Below are 12,350 nucleotides of genomic sequence, written 5' to 3' on the forward strand. Positions count from 1 at the left end.
ACTGGTAGCATGCCGCGACAGCGTGGACGTGAACCGTATGTGCAGTTGACGGACTTTGAGCGAGGGCGTATAGTGGGCATGCGGGAGGCCGGGTGGACGTACCGCCGAATTGCTCAACACGTGGGGCGTGAGGTCTCCACAGTACATCGATGTTGTCGCCAGTGGTCGGCGGAAGGTGCACGTGCCCGTCGACCTGGGACCGGACCGCAGCGACGCATGGATGCACGCCAAGACCGTAGGATCCTACGCAGTGCCGTAGGGGACCGCACCGCCACTTCCCAGCAAATTAGGGACACTGTTGCTCCTGGGGTATCGGCGAGGACCATTCGCAACCGTCTCCATGAAGCTGGGCTACGGTTCCGCACACCGTTAGTCCGTCTTCCGCTCACGCTCCAACATCGTGCAGCCCGCCTCCAGTGGTGTCGCGACAGGCGTGAATGGACGGACGAATGGAGACGTGTCGTCTTCAGCGATGAGAGTCGCTTCTGCCTTGGTGCCAATGATGGTCGTATGCGTGTTTGGCGCCGTGCAGGTGAGCGCCACAATCAGGACTGCATACGACCGAGGCACATAGGGCCAACACCCGGCATCATGGTGTGGGGAGCGATCTCCTACACTGGCCGTACACCTCTGGTGATCGTCGAGGGGACACTGAATAGTGCACGGTACATCCAAACCGTCATCGAACCCATCGTTCTACCATTCCTAGACCGGCAAGGGAACTTGCTGTTCCAACAGGACAATGCACGTCCGCATGTATCCCGTGCCACCCAACGTGCTCTAGAAGGTGTATGTCAACTACCCTGGCCAGCAAGATCTCCGGATCTGTCCCCCATTGAGCATGTTTGGTACTGGATGAAGCGTCGTCTCACGCGGTCTTCACATCCAGCACGAACGCTGGTCCAACTGTGGCGCCAGGTGGAAATGGCATGGCAAGCCGTTCCACAGGATTACATCCAGCATCTCTACGATCGTCTCCATGGGAGAGTAGCAGCCTGCATTGCTGCCAAAGGTGGATATACACTGTACTAGTGCCGACATTGTGCATGCTCTGTTGCCTGTGTCTATGTGCCTGTGGTTCTGTCAGTGTGATCATGGGATGCATCTGACCCCAGGAATGTGTCAATAAAGTTTCCCCTTCCTTGAACAATAAATTCACGGTGTTCTTATTTCAATTTCCAGGAGTGTATACTGCCTTTGATTACCATTCCGATGCTGGTAGTCATAGGTTTCCTGGTTATTGTTATTATTATTATTATTATTATTATTATTATTATTATTATTATTATTATTGTTATTATTACAGAAGCAATCATATTTTGCACTACATGATCCGGCCGCAAATCTGTGTGGACTATTTACAACACATCCGCCAGGAAAGCTTGAAGAGTCACAATCATATTTTTGTTTGTAAAGAATTTTACCATTGCTACACTTTCCATTACCATGAATTATGTTTTTGTTTCTCTTGGGTCTGCCTTCGCCCCTATTTCCATTACTTTCGTTCCAGGAATCTTTTCCGTTAGAACAGTTGTTACTAGTTGTTGCGTCAGAATTCTTTCTGGCGTCTTCTTGGACTAAGTCTAACGAATCTGTCACAGATAAAAATTCCTTAAGATCAGTACCTGTGACATTAAACAGCTTCTCCCTAATATGTATTGGCAATGTAGCCTTGAATACTCGAAACAAGCCCCGTGTGGTTACTGGTTCATCCCAGTACCGTGTTATATCAATTTATTTTTCAAAGTATTTTCTCAAAGAGTCTGTCTTCGGATTATATATTTCTGCGTTATATACAGTCTTTCTTAGTCGTTCTTGAGTCGACGCCGACTAGACCTGGTCGAGAAACTGCTTCTCAAGTTCGTTAAATGTTTAGCATGTTTCTACTGCGTTCAACGCCCATAGCGATGCGTCACCGGAAATTTGTGACACCACAAACTGGATTTTCTGTTCCTCCGTCTTAGTCTTTGGAACTCTACTTCAAAAGTTTCTTATAAAAACTACGGGATGAATATGCTTTTTACTCCCCTCGTTATCTACTTGGAATTGACGGTGTTTAATTAAGGCCTCTTCATACATTTAAGTACTTAAGTGCATGGAGTTGTTGTCGTTAGCAGGCGGTGTACTGACTTCATTACAAATACACTGTGCTTCATAATTAGGGTTTCTTGGTGAAACAAAATGAGGGGGTAATATAGGTTGATTACCGAAACTTGGTCTTTCATGCGCTGCAGTAGAGGCCATCGGCAAATTTTCATTGTTCCTTTGCCTCTTACCACCAGTGTCCTTGTTGCTGTGTGCTGACATTGTTTCAAAATTGTGGTTTTCCATGTTCAATATCTTGTTTACTTCCGTTCGGACTTGTTTCTGTACTTCTGTGGGGATGTCATACTGTATTAGCCCCACAGTAGTAGCTAAAGTTTTGAACTGGGTTTCTGATTTATCTACTTCGGTTTGAAGGTTATTCACTTGAGTGGGTGTGTTTGCCAACGGTCAAATATTAGTTTTTATTGCACTGATTTCTTTGTTAAAATAAGGCGTAATTGTTTTATCGCGATCGACTAACAACTGATAAATTCTCTGGACGATTTCCTTATCTCGTTCTCCCTGATCTCTCGTTGCTGTTCTTGTATAGTCTTTTCTTGTCTACACTTTTCCTTTTCACGTTCCTGTTCCCTACGATTACGTTCCTGTTCACACCTCTTTTCCCTTCGCTCGCGTTGCTGTTTCGTGACATTGAACTTTTCAAATAATAATACTAGCATATCCAGTACTGGCATAGCTTGAAAGTTGCTTATTTCTGCTCCTTGCCCAGTAGAAACATTATCATTCACATCTAAAGGTTTAACTGCAGGAATGTCCATTTGTGTTGGCAAGTCGTCAGTTTCATGTTCGCTTGGAATACCAAGTAATAAATTGTCATAATCAATATTTACATTCTCAAGTACTCGCACTGAAGTGCGCGAAGGTTGATCTATTTGAGGGTCTGATGCCTTTTCAGCATCGGCCTGTTCATTCGACTTTACTTGCTTCTTTGGTCTAACTATGTTGGTCACTATATACCCACAAAATGCCTTGCACCTAACACATTCTGAAATGGGCCATCTCTTTAACTAGAATTTGTTGTAACAGGAGGCTAACGAAAAACATCACGGATTGAACATGATATCTCTAACGTTTAATTGATTTTAATTGCCATTTTATAGCCTATTAAGTCATACAGAAGGTGAGATATGCAGATTTGCAGTGACTCAGCAATATCTAAAAGGTGGGTGTGCATGTACAGGGTGCTCAGAAATTCTCGTTTCCAACTTCTAGGACTTGTTGAGAGGAGTCAGTGCGTAATATTTTGAATATGGACCCATGTCCAGAAACGTGCCATGAAGTCAGATGTTGAAGTCATCCACATTATCATGAGGTATTGAATTAGGCATGATGCAGTGCAGTTGTTAGGTAACAATTCTAAAGGAAACATAACGAAACATCCATACCCGTTCTAGGATGCTGTGCTACTGAATGTCCACCAGGAAATAAGGTTTCAGCATGATGGTGCCCCGCCTAAATTTTCATGTGCAGCTTGGAGACATCTGAACAGATGTTATGGTGAAACATGGATAGGGCGAAGTGGCCGCCATGATCGCCAGATTTAACTCCTATGTACTACTTGTACGCACAGTTTTAAGAGACGCCTGTAGAGACAGAGGAAGATATGTTGGAATGAGATCGGTCTACTGTACTACAAACTGGAGAGACACCAAGTGTGGTGGCGAGTGTGTACCAGAACATGCTTCGTAGGTACAATGTCCGTAACAAAGAAAGTGGTCGCCGCATCGAGATTCATCAAGCAGAAGTGGATGAGTTAAATATCTGAACTGAAACCGTCATAGAACAGAAAGTCTGTTCAAAATAGTACGTACTCACTCCACCCTGCAAATCCTAGAAGTTTGTGATGGGAATTTTCGAACACCGCGTGTTTCCCCCTTTTTATGAAAGTAACTTCCTTTTTAATTCTTGTTACAGTTTCAGCTTTCATCGAGATTTGCTTGGGGTTATAAGCGTAGATGATTCTTGCCAGAGCTGAACAGTAAAGAAACAAGGCACGGAGTCTTGACAGTGGACAGAACGAGCCTCTGATACTGATCAGACGGCTTCAAAGAAATGAGTTTATGACAGGGTATGATCAGCGGCCGGCCGAGGTCCTATTTTACCAGTGCTGGGCTGTCGCCGCTATCTGCCTAGACGAATGATAGGAAGCAGCTAGTTGTCTCCCCATGCCACAGCGAATGGCTGGCACAGCTTTTTGCTCCATAATTAACAATTGGCTACAAAGCTTGCGAAACGGAAAACATGCTTTTACTTTTCGTTTTACTGTGTTAGAAAAGAGCTCCTATCTCTCCACAACGAAAAAACTGTGGCAGGTTAGGATCGTAAAAGAACAGAAACGGGATGCCAAAATAGGCTACTATCCAGTACCCACTTCTGAGTTGGTTTTGTCTTTTGGCTCCAAGGCTGAGCGTGGAATACTCTAGCTTTCAGAGAGCACATTTTATACTGGCAAATACATTATGACATTAGAGGAGTGGCTGTCGTGTCCCACCCTTGCACTAACTAAACTAATCATTTGATAGGTTGTCTCTCTTTCTTTATCGTTTTTATGATACCGTTGGGTTGCTCAGACCTGTCATTGGAAAAGAAAAGCGAAAACATAGAAAAATTAAGATGGGTATGAGATTTCGTGATTTCCACTGACAGACACATGCTTCACTCTACTCTTTGGCACCAATCTGGTGTGGACATTCTCTTTTTGAACCCACAGATCAGTCATCTAATTCACCATATCTGATTGCAACAAAGCTTCTGCCTTGTCGTGTGGTCATGGACAATGTCTGATTGGTACTATGTAATCGCGGAATGACCTTCTGCCTCAGCATTCAGTAGAGTGGACAAATTTCTATTTGAGCTCTTTCTTTGTCAGATTAGAATGTTATTAGTCGTGTGATTTTAAGCACTTCTTGTTCAGATCTTTCAAGGCGTAGAAAGCTTAATATATTTCGGTTTTTACAGGAGAGCTTCACTCTAAGTGCGGGTTCGATATGAGCATCACTCAATATTACTTATTTTACTGTACAGTTAAAACATCTTGACATACGCGCACCTTTTTACTTGTTAGTGTTAGTACCCACGTATGTAATATAACCTATCGTGTCAAGCAAAGTAACATGACACATATATCGAGAACACAATAAATCGAATACCAGCGAAACCTGAGAACTACAAAAGACGCACAAACTTAGAACACAAAGCGGCCTTAAATACTATTCGTCGTGATGTTAAATAGGAATAAACCCCTTGCTAGGTGAAACACTCCTCCCTTTAAGATATTTTCACAGCTGACCACGGGAGCAAATCAGCACAGAGCATTGTAAGAGATCAGTGTATCTTACCTAAACATTCTTTGGTTGATATACCTATGCATTCCAGAAATACAGGTATCGCTGATGCAGGCTTATTTGGTTTTGGGCAATGTCGAGACAGTCTACAATGTTACGAATAAGTTAATAATTTTTGGAGTGGGTCGATGAAATGCTCGCCTAAGTGGTAAGTCTTTAAGGAAGCATTGATTTATTTATACAGAAGTTACTTGAGGGGGGAGAGGGGAGCACATATAAATAATTATTTTTTTATGAAGAGTGAAGCTGCTCAAGAACGCGAGGTTGTATGATTAATAGCGGCATAACTTATTTAAGTGACTTATCACTATTTCAGTGACAGTCGCAACTGTATGAAATGTGAACATTTTTGAATGTAGCGCAAATTTACAAGACGCATTATCCTAAAGGCGGTATTGAAAATTTGAATACCTACACTGACGAGAGTTCCTGGCAGATTAAAACTGTGTGCCAGACAGAGACTAAAATTCGATATCTTTGCCTTTCACGGTACGTGCTCCACCGAAATATTTTTTTTCCATCGAAGCACGACGTAAGGCGCTTTTTCCCAGCTAAGATGACGTCTACACAATATTCTTTCTTCCAGGAGTTCTAGTTCTGCATGTTTCGCAGGAGAACTTCTATGAAGTGTGGAGGGTAGGAGACGAGGTATTGGCGGAAGTAAAGCTGTGAGGACAGTGGGTAGGTCGTACTAGGGTAGCTCAGTCGGTTACCAAATCGTTCTCGTCTCCACCAAGTTCACCTTGCCGACTTCTGTCTTTGCTTTTTGTGCGCCGGACACGGATGATCATCGCTTTGTTTGTAGCCCCGCAGTAGAGGTCTGGCGCTTGTTCCAGCGAAATTTGGCCTTTCTCACACGTCCCACCCCTCAGCAACGCACATGATGTTGTTCTCGGATGACTTATCCTTCTCGCTCTGTGCATTGGTTCCGTGGTTTGCAATTCGATCTTTTTTTGCACCTGCGAGAAGAGTATTCTCGATTTTTGGACTTTGCGCCATTGTCCGTCATCCGAAATATAGGGAATACTTTACAGGCTTCCCTTGGAGCGCTTCCTAGGACCCGTCGCGTAGTTGGACTGTCCGTGCAATGAGCAGTTGATGTGATGCACTATTTTTTGATACTATGAACCCCTTTATTTCGAGAAGAGGTGGAAGAATTTCTTTACGGCTACGGGCAGCTTTCATGGAATTCTGTCTATAACCAACAACAACAAAAAAGTTCTTTGTTTACATACATTTGATAGCCTTTTCCTTCCTCCTTTCTTAATTTAGATCTATTACGATAGGCGCAGATAGGGGCCGGCGCCCGAGATGGTGCAGATATTTTTTATGGTAAAAGTAGCAGTGGCAAATACACCACTTTTTTGCAGGTTCCTTATAATCAGGAAAGTGAGATAGGAACAAGAAACAGAACTTAAAAAAAAACTAGTAATGGTCCGATTTCATAAGCATAAAGTGAAAAATTGTTGGTGGAGCACATTCCTGTAAATGACATAGGTATCGAGTTCGAGACTCGGTCCGGCGCACAGTTTTAACCTCCCAGAAAGTTTCATACTATCACCTACTCCGCTGCGGAGAGAATATTTCATTCGGGATACATGAATGAGATCTGAACTTAAGATGATCATTTCAACGACCTTAACTAACAAGAAACGTAGTGTACTTAGACTTCTCATTAAACTAACAATGATGTCTAAACTGAGTGTTGTTTAACTTAGGACACGTACGTGAACTATCTGGAAGCTTGTTGTGGAAGAAAACGATCAAAAAGCCCACTGTTCTCCTTACGTGAAACTGACACCATTTGGCCTTCGCCCTAGTATAAACAAATCACCTATGTGTGATCTTAAATTTTGTTTACACAAGTGGAATTTCTGATTATAATGTAGTCAAACTGTCCATTGCGGTCTTTCAAGTTGCCGCCTTCCTCCTCCCACCATCCGCCAATCCAAGAAGCTCGCATGCGCGCTTCCTACAGTAAACAATTATATCTCTGTTATATTTATGCAGGTATAATTTATGATCCTAACATAATTAATTTAAATTTGCTACAATCTTGCTGATTTTCTCCTAGCATTTATGATACCCACTTTTTAAATCTTCGTCCAGTTCTACACATAGGTTGCCGTAAGTATGATATTTTAAATGTTTAATAATTACCACGGTGCATTATTTAAACAAATACACTATAGATAGTGTCCGAGGCTATTTATGTAGGTGCTTTCCACTCTAATGTATTAGGCCCTGCGCTATCAGGTTGCATTGGAAATAAGGGCCTACACACTATGACGACACTATCAGGATACCTTCGAGAAGTGTGGCAATATAAGATAATAATAAACTTGTAAAATAATGGTGGGATGTAAAAAAATCCGAAAAGAACGTTTCTGCAGATAGGTATGATTAATTAAACTGGTTACATCATCAAGCAAACGTCAAATACATTGCACCACAGAGTCACCAAAGCAGTGGCGTGCAGAAATGGTAGAACATTTTTTAAAAAATCCACTTACACAGAGTTTAAAATGATGGGAAACTCTCTGGTGCAACCTACTTAGTTCTCAAGACTATACCACATCTAACAGCCCTATCACTATTCTACTGTTCTGTTCAAAAATGGCTCTGAGCACTATGGGACTTAACATCTGTGGTCATCAATCCCCTAGAACTTAGAACTACTTAAACCTAACTAACCTAAGAGCTTCACACACATCCATGCCCGAGGCAGGATTCGAACCTGAGACGCGGTTCACGCGGTTCCAGACTGAAGCGCCTAGAACCGCACGGCCACACCGGTCGGCACTATTCTGCCAAATGAAGATCCCACAATACAGATTTTACAACTAATAGATTTTACGTAATTTGTAACATACCTTGTTGTTATGAAAACGAGTCCAACAGCCTTAAAATGCTCCGTTACTACTTGTAGTTAACTAATTAATATTTTGTGCTTAAGTTTAACACACAGTCGTCTTTACAAGGCAACTTGTTAATGATGAAAAGGTAATTCAGTAAAACAGTATTGACAACGGAATAAATAAAGAGTTGAAATCAGTTTTTTCTTGGAGACAATAACTAAGTATCTAGACTGCGACCTAGCTATGACATTGAGTATACTGGAAGTTGCCTGTTAATCAATTAAGCCACATCTACCTGCTTTTCTTTATTCTCCTGTAGTGCAGTTTGTGGCAGAGCAGTACTCATGCAGCTAAGACAGAAGTTGGTACTTAACCATTAACCATTCCACCTGAAAGTTTAAAGATTCTAATGAGTCTGACGAGACTCTTTGGTTTAAAATGCTTAACTGTGTTAGAATCTGGTAGCAGAAGTTAAATGTAACTGTGAAAATTATTGCTGATACTGTGCAAAGAAGCATAAACACCGAATACTTTGAAGAACCATAATGATGTCTTAAAACATCAGAAAACAGTGTCACTGTTGTCTGTATGAAATCCAATTCTATACCCGTGGAAGTGGTATATGTACTTTGCAATACTTTCCAGCATGAAAGTATGTATTGGCAATGCAAAGAATGTAAAACTACCAAAATGTTGAATTCCAAATGGCTCTGAGCACTATGGGACTTAACGTCTGTGGTCATGTCCCGTTGAACTCCAGAGACTAACTAACTGACACAAACAGCTTGTCCAGAATTAGCAATCTGGATATGTACATCGGCTGTAAAGTGTGTAAGAATGTTAATTGTTTAGTTTTATTGAGTAGCTAGCAATCACTTCATTCTTTTTCTACAGCATACTCTCCCACAATAAAAACAGAATCATAAACATCAGTACTGTTCATTAATGAAGGACACATTGACCTTATTTGCGTGACCAGTTAACTGTATACTGATAACTTATAGCGTGTCAGCATTGATGTAAACTGGAACACTACTCTTATAAGATAATTACAGTAAAACATTTCTTACTTTAATTGTGGTGCAAATGTACAGCAAGGAATTCAAATTAATTTGGTTCTTATTTGGATGTTTCTTAACAAATCTTATGTTATGTTGAATGGCTGGAAGCTTTTGGTATAAGGTCCATTAGAAGTACCATGCCAACATAATAATACACTTAATGATAGACACACTGGTATCCAGTACTATGAAGCGGTACTAAAACTTAACATCACAACGTTAGAAAACGAAGTTGCTCACATACCAATGTAGAGTTGCTTGAGTTGAAATATTTACAGGAAATTGTTCATTAAATGACAAAACCTTAATTTTTTAAATTTTCGTCTTATTTCAACAAGTAGTTAATTTCGTCTGGTAGTTTACATGGAACAAATAAAGTTTTATAGATCCTGCCTGGCGGTGGTGGTGGCTGACAAGCTGTGTGCTCGAATAATAGCTGCTTTTTTCTGTGGTTCCATTTCATACAATCATGTATGATGAAGCCAATGATCCTCTTGAAGTATTAACTTGAGCCTTCATACTGCTCTTGCGGTACGTGAAACAATCCATTCGCTGGAGGCGAATAATTAGGATTTACAACAGAGAAAACCTCCACAAAGCCTCTGCTCTGGTATTCAGCTTGCTTTGCGCCGCAGATAAGCCACTTCTTCACGACTCGCACAACACGTAACTATCACTCTCAAATTACATTATATGCACAGTTAGACATCACAGAGCATAGTTAAGTCTTTTAATGTATCCATGCAGATTATATTTACTGTGTTACATTGCTAATTACTCACAGTCCTGAATTTAGAAACCGGCCGCTCAGACGAGATTTACGCAAGTGGAGCCGTATTGCAGACTGTGTCTTTGTTCCCGAGCGCACCGTGATGCGTGCGCTCCGGTTTGGTTCCTTTCACGTCACTAGTACTGCTCCGTAACAGACGCATATAATGGACATCCCGCTGGGATGTCATACTCTTTGACACGTCTTTTGAGAATGTTTGTTAACGCAACCGCAGCATGAAACAGTTCTAAATAACTTGAAAATTTACACGAAATAATTTAAACAAAATGTAAATTTATAAAATTATGTTATGGACTTTTTAAATATACTTTGTAGTTTTATCAGGTGAATTCCTCTATATCCATAACACACTTTTAACTTGAGAACTATGGTCCACACATTATGATGTCACTATCAAACTGTGCTTCCTTGCCGAATTCCCCTGTGTATTCCAAAAAACTACTTTCAACTACTTTTCAATATTGTCATCGATAGACACATGTAGCGCACTGTAAGTATGACTTTTAACCTACAACGTTTAACACAGGACGGAACAAACTGAGACAGGAGTTATCTGTCTTAAATGCAGCTTGATTTATAATGGTTCTTACAAACTATCGCTCCATGACCCACTAACACAGGTGACACCCATTCTCACACTCTCGTGTGTTAATAACATAGAATATTGAGCAAGTGCTACTGTCACAGCTCCGTATGTACTCTAAAGAACCAAGATCTACGTAATACAAGCAAATAATGTTCAATGAACCATCTTCATCCAATTGTTAGCAAGTAGCCCAATTGTGCTCCTGTGCTGCTTTGTTGATGCAGGTCGAGACAGATCGTATCTTAATATGGTGGCTATGATTACTCCAGGAACTTAAACACTTCATTGTAAAACACTGGACACAATTATAGAATCGTTATTTTAATGTCCAAATGTAGAATTGACAGACGCTACCACCGTTTGTCGATCTTAGCAGTCTTCTATAAGGTTAAAAACGTCCTTTTATTACTCCGTTACGTAACAACTATAAATCGTTGTCAATTCTTGCATGTCGGGTCTGCACAATACAGTTGTGTGTCATCCATTATGAGTGCTTTGCGATGTGGGAATAGGAATCTAGAGGTAACTTTTACACTTCTCTAATTTAGTGATAACTAGAGGCTACAGTGGGATGTATACCACAGGGACCATGTGACTCTGTAGTTTACAATTATAATTTGTTTTATACATCCATGTGTCAGAATCCTTTACCAATATTACAGTGACTGTAGAGATATACTTAGAAAAACACCTTTTACACTGGAAGTAATCGGAATTTGTGTAAGAAGCTGTGAGCACTACATAAAGGAGACAAATGATATATATATATATATATATATATATATATATATATATATATATATATATATATATAAAAGACGATAGATTCCAGAGACATGATGTCTTGACGAAACTATCAACTCTCCAACTATTCCACCCACAGTAGGGTAAGGTCCGAAATTAACAGTTGGCAGGCACTTCTCTTTTTTTAGTATTGGTTATTGTATACGTTTTCCTGGGTCAGATGTGGTGTCTGCTTGGTAGTGATATCTCGCATTAGGGCTTTCGTGTTCACCCAAGATTTATTGTTGCAACCGTGTACTTGACATGCCTGAAATGATTACATTTGCTAATAACTAGCACGACTGGTTCTGAGATACCAAGTATCGACTAATACTTAAATACTCACATAGGTACGTTGCGTAGCCTTCACAGGCGCCAATGCAGGCACCAAATAAGGCATCCAGTCGATCTTACAGATTGCAAATACTATCGCTTATTACGTTATACCACTCTTGCTCCACCTGTTCACGTAGTTCTGTAAGAGTTGTTGGGTGTCGTGTCACACGAGTCACTTCTTGTCCCATTATATCCCATACATGCTCGATTAAAGACAAGAACGGAGATAATGCTGGCCAGGCAAGCTGCAACATGTCTTGTGAAGCGCGTTGAGTTTCACACACATGTGTTGCAACAACACATCCTATTACAGTTGCAAGAACGACAAAAGAACGGGTCTAACAACATTCTGCTTATACCAAGTGCTGGTTACCGAGCCCTCCAGAAACACCATGGGTGAACGAGAGTTGTAGCTTATCGCACTACAGACCTTAGCGCCTGGGTTGGGACCTGTGGGCCTTGGACGAATGGACTCTACGATACAGC

The sequence above is a fragment of the Schistocerca gregaria genome, chromosome 7, assembly GCF_023897955.1.
Source record: "Schistocerca gregaria isolate iqSchGreg1 chromosome 7, iqSchGreg1.2, whole genome shotgun sequence".
Classification (NCBI taxonomy): Eukaryota; Metazoa; Arthropoda; class Insecta; order Orthoptera; family Acrididae; genus Schistocerca; species Schistocerca gregaria.